We start from the raw sequence: 6,000 nt of genomic DNA, 5'->3' as shown, positions 1-6,000 counted from the left end.
GTGAGGAAAATGAAAAATTGTCTGTATTATTACGTATTACCACAGCCGGCTCTTGAGACGTCCGGGAAATCGGCTGCGGTGAGGAACGCCGGCGGCGCGAATGTCGTTTCCGTGTAGACGTCGGGGCCGGCGTGTCAGGCTGTGAATCCACCAGCTGTCCGGGCTGATGAGTTGGAGAGTGGAGGTGGAGGGTTGAGAGCAGTAAGTCCAGGACAACTGAATTATGGGAATCCACCAGACAGGGGAATTTAAACAGCGTTTCCTGTAGCCGTCTCTCCATGGCGCGACGCAACACTTCCCCGGGTTTCTCCCACCACAATTCACACAGTCTGTAAACTCTGTCCATAACCTCCCTCCTGAGCCTCTCCTCAGAGACAGCTGGGTCAATGCTGGGCGGGATCATTCTGTCGCGGTTTGGCAGGGCAAACGGTGGGGATGTGGGAAAAGGAGGACCCAGGCACGATGCTCTGTGTAAGCAATGCGTTTATTTCAATTCAATTCAATTTTCTTTATATAGCGCCAAATCACAACAAAAGTCGCCTCAAGGTGCTTCATAGATACAGAGAAAAACCCAACAATCATATGACCCCCTATGAGCAAGCTCTTTGGCGACAGTGGGAAGGAAAAACTCCCTTTTAACAGGAAGAAACCTCTGGCAGAACCAGGCTCAGGGAGGGGCAGGGCCATCTGCTGTGATTGGTTGGGGTGAGAGAAGGAAGACAGGATAAAGACATGCTGTGGAAGAGAGACAGAGGTTAATAACAGATATGATTCAGTGCAGAGAGGTCTGTTAATACAGAGTGAGTGAGAAAGGTGACTGGAAAGGAAAAACTCAATGCATCATGGGAATCCCCCGGCAGCCTACGTCTATTGCAGCATAACTAAGGGAGGATTCAGGGTCACCTGGTCCAGCCCTAACTATATGCTTTAGCAAAAAGGAAAGTTTGAAGCCTGATCTTGAAAGTAGAGATAGTGTCTGTCTCCTGAATCCAAACTGGAAGCTGGTTCCACAGAAGAGGGGCCTGAAAACTGAAGGCTCTGCCTCCCATTCTACTTTTAAATACTCTAGGAACAACAAGTAGGCCTGCAGAGCGAGAGCGAAGTGCTCTAATAGGGTGATATGGTACTACAAGGTCATTAAGATAAGATGGGGCCTGATTATTTAAGACCTTGTATGTGAGGAGCAGGATTTTGAATTCTGGATGTATAAAACCCCTGTGATTTTGTGTATATAGACTGTTCCACGGACCCCTCTAACCACTGCTAAGATGGTACATTCCTCCCATCCTTTGTTTGTGTTTGCGCTGGTTCACCGTGATAGCGCTGGTGGAGCTGGGCTGTTGTACTGAACATGTGTCGTGCGTGTGCGTGATGATAAGTAAGTGCCTTGTATTTGTTTGTTCTATGGTTGTAACTTATCATATACTTGCCTATGTACATTGTGTGATGCTTTTATAGAGTTTTCCAGCGGTTTGTGTAGCCACGAGACAATGTATATTCACGCTGATTTGACCAAAATGGTGCTACCCTTGTGAACTGAGCTGCCCAAAGTAAAGATGGAGTCTATCCCTGTGCAGCAGCCCATTTGTGTCCACCAGGGGGTGGTGTTTAGTCATTTTCGAATTAGACTTTCTGTTCAACCCTTTCTGTATTATTTAGACCAGCTTGGTTGACTTTAATTGTTTGCTAATTGTAATTTCTGTTATTTTACAGAACCACACACATACATATACTCACACGAATTTACTTCTGGAGACGTTTTGGATTAAAGGAACCCTAATTCTCATTGCTGTGGACCCTCTCTTTCATCATATAAGTCACCTGTGCCTTCTGACCGAGAATAGGAAAATCCTGCTGTAATTTGCCAGTTTATTAAGCACACACATGTCCAGTTCACTGGATTTAACAGGAAGCCAAAACAGGAGAAATCTGCTCTCTCTTTCTAGTCCCTGTCAGGACTCTTGCTGCAGCATTTTGGATCAGCTGAAGGCTTTTCAGGGAGTTTTTAGGACTTCCTGATAATAATGAATTACAGTCGTCCAGCCTGGAAGTAATAAATGCATGAACTAGTTTTTCAGCGTCACTCTGAGACAGGATATTTCTAATTTTAGAGATGTTGCACAAATGGAAGAAAGCAGGCTTACATATTTGTTTAATATGTGCGTTGAAGGACATGTCCTGGTCAAAAATGACTCCAAGGTTCCTCACAGCGTTACTGGAGGCCAAGGTAATGCCATCCAGAGTAAGAATCTGGTTAGATACCATATTTCTAGGCTTTTCAGGGCCGAGTACAATAACCTCAGTTTGATCTGAATTAAGAAGCAGAAAGTTAGCGGCCATCCAGGTCTTTATGTCTTTAAGACATTCCTGCAGTTTAACTCATTGGTGTGTGTTATCTGGCTTCATGGACAGATAGAGCTAGGTGTCATCTGCATAGCAGTGAAAATGTATGCTATGTCTTCTAATGATACTGCCTAAGGGAAGCATGTATAATGTAAACAGAATTGGTCCTAGCACTGAACCCTGTGGAACTCCATAATTAACCTCAGTGTGTGAAGAGGACGCTCCATTTACATGCACAAACTGGAGTCTATTAGATAGATATGATACAAACCACTGCAGCAATGTACCTGTAATACAAATTCAAATCAAATTCAAATTTTATTTGTCACGTACACAGTCATACACAGTACGATATGTAGTGAAATGCTTGGACAACTGCTCGTGACCTAAAGAAAACAAAAAAGGAAAAGGCTATGAATAAGATAGGAAATAATATGAAAAATTAAAAAGGGTAAATTTAACTAAGAAGGAATAAAATATAAATTAAGGTTAAAAATGAAATAACTGTACAACACAAATTAGAATGAAGGGTAAATTTAACTGGGAAAGAATAAGATAAAATATATAAATTAAAGTTGAAAATAAAATAACTGTACAACAAAATACACAATATAGAACTATATAAGAATGTATGAAGAAATCTAAATATAAATAAATATATACACAATAACAGCAGCTGTACAAGTATTAACTGGAAATGAAGAATATAGTGTCCAGTGTTGTGCAATCCACATTATGTGTTGTGCAGTGCAAATATGCTTAAAGTTATTTAAGTGATGAAGTGAAAACAATGTCCAGAAAGTCCAGTGTGTGTGTAAGAACCATATGTGTGGGTCAGTACTGTGTGGTGGTGTGATTGAGAGACCGTATCGCCTGCGGGAAGAAGCTCCTCCTCAGTCTCTCTGTGTTGGTCTTCAGGGAGCGGAATCGCTTTCCTGACCTCAGCAGAGAGAACAGTCTGTTGTTGGGATGGCTGAGGTCCTTCACCATCTTCCTGGCCTTGGTCCAGCACCGCCTGCTGTAGATTGAGTGCAGGTCAGGGAGCTCGGAGCGGATGGTGCGCTCAGCTGACCGCACAACCCTCTGTAGAGCTCGTCTGTCCTGCATGGTGCTGTTCCCGAACCAGGTTGAGATGTTTCCCGTCAGGATGCTCTCTATGGTGCACGAGTAAAAGTTCCTGAGCACCTTGGAGGGCAGTTGGAAGTCTCTCAAGCGTCTGAGGTGGTAGAGACGCTGTCGGGCCTTTTTCACCACGGTGTTGATGTGACAGGACCATGACAGGTCCTGCGTGATGTGAACTCCGAGGTATTTGAAGCTGTCCACTCTCTCCACTGGGCACTCGTTGGTGACGGGGGTCTGGTAGTTCCTCTCCTGCTTAGTTCTGAAGTCCACTATCAGCTCCTTTGTCTTACTGACGTTTAGAAGGAGGTTGTTCCTCTGGCACCAGTTCTCCAGATTCCTAATCTCCTGCACTGAGGTCTAGTAGGCCGTCTCGTTGTTATCAGAGATCAGGCCCACCACGACGGTGTCGTCAGCAAACTTGATGATGGTGGTGGAGCTGGTAGTGAACACACAGTCATATGTGTACAAAGAGTACAGCAGGGGGCTCAGAACACACCCCTGGGGGGCTCCAGTGCTGAGAGTGGTGGAGGCTGAGACATGTCCGCCCATCCTTACTGCCTGTGGTCTGCCAGTTAGGAAGTTGGAGACCCACTGACACATAGATGAGCTGAGTCCCAGATGCTCCAGCTTGGTGGTGAGTGTGGAGGGAATTATGGTATTAAATGCAGAGCTGTAGTCTATGAAGAGCATTTTAACATAATTCCCCTTTCTAGTGTCCAAGTGAGTGAGTGATGTGTGGAGGAGATGAGAGATGGCATCGTCTGTGGAACGATTTGGACGGTAAGCGAACTGTAGTGGGTCCAGTGTGTCTGGTAGTGAAGAAATGATGAAGTCTCTGACCAGGCGTTCAAAGCACTTCATCACTACTGAGGTGAGGGCTACAGGGCGATAGTCATTGAGAGAAGCAGGGTGGGGTTTCTTCGGGACAGGAACAATGATGGACTCTTTGAAGCATGTGGGGATGACCGACTGAGATAAAGAGATGTTGAATATCTCAGTGAACACAGGAGTTAGCTGGTATGCGCAGTCTCTGAGGATACGACCTGGGATGCCGTCTGGTCCTGCTGCTTTCCTGGTGTTCACTCTTTTGAAGGCTCTCCTTACTTCATGCTCGGAGATGACGAGCACGTTTCCGGTGCTGGCAGTATCTTCCTGTCTGCAGCCGTTAGCGCCGCTAGCACTAGCATTGTTGGAGTCCTTAGCTGCAGCCTCGAAGCGAGCATAGAAAGTGTTCAGCTTGTCTGCCAGAGTCACGGCCGCGTTCGTCATACCGGTTGTTGGTGCTTTATAGTCCGTTATTGTCCTTAGTCCCCGCCACAAGCTCCTAGAGTCACTCTGTTGGAGTTGTGACTCTAGTTTCCTCCCGTAGCGCTGCTTCGCCTCTTTCACCGCCCTCCGCACGTTATATGACGCGGCTTTGTACAGGTCCATGTCCCCCGTCATGAGTCCCGTGTTGTAGGCAGCAGTGCGGGATCTCAGAGCGTCGTGGATGGTTTTATCCACCCACGGCTTCTGGTTGGGAAACGTTGTGATAGTCTTTGTCTCCACGGTATCATCCGCTAGTTTCCCGATGAATCCCACAACAGTAATACCTACAGCATGTTCTAATTGCTCTAATAGGATATTATGGTCGACAGTATCGAACGCTGCACTGAGGTCTAGCAGGACAAGCACAGAGATGAGTCCACTGTCAGAGGCCATAAGAAGATCATTTGTAACCTTCACTAAAGCTGTTTCTGTGCTGTGATGAGCTCTGAAACCTGAATGAAACTCTTCAAATAAACCTCTGCAGATGATCTGTTAGCTGTTTGACAACTACTCTTTCAAGGATCTTTGATATGAAAGGAAGGTTGGAGATTGGCCTATAATTAGCTAAGACTGCTGGGTCTAGAGATGCTTTTTGAGTAAAGGTTTAACTACAGCCAGCTTGAAGGCCTGTGGTACATAGCTGATTATTAGAGATAGGTTGATCATATTTAAGATCGAAGAATTAATTAATGGCAGGACTTCTTTGAGCAGTTTTGTAGGAATGGGGTCTAAAAGACACGTTGATGGTTTGGAGGAAGTAATTATTGAAGTTAACTCAGAAAGATCAATTAGAGAAAAAGAGTCTAACTTAACATCAATGGTACTAAGAGTAGCTGTAGATAATATTACATCTGTGGGATGATTACTGGTAATTTTTTCTCTAATGATAAATATTTTAGCTGTGAAGAAGTTCATGAAGTCATTACTAGTTAACGTTAAAGGGATGGTTGGCTCAACAGAGCTCTGACTGTTTGTCAGCCTGGCTACAGAGCTGAAGAGAAACCTGGGGTTGTTCTTATTTTCTTCAATCAGTGATGAATAGTAAGATGTTCTGGCTTTGTGGAGGGCTTTCTTATAAAGCAGCAAACTATTTCTCCAGGCTAAATGATGATCCTCTAAATTTGTGACACGCCATTTCCTCTCCAGCTTACGAGTCATCTGCTTTAGGGTACGTGTTTGAGAATTATACCACAGAGTCAGGTACTTCTGACTAGAGACCTTACTTTT

Source organism: Astatotilapia calliptera, chromosome 18 (genome assembly GCF_900246225.1).
Source record: "Astatotilapia calliptera chromosome 18, fAstCal1.2, whole genome shotgun sequence".
Classification (NCBI taxonomy): domain Eukaryota; kingdom Metazoa; phylum Chordata; class Actinopteri; order Cichliformes; family Cichlidae; genus Astatotilapia; species Astatotilapia calliptera.
Note: the sequence above shows the minus strand (reverse complement) of the source record.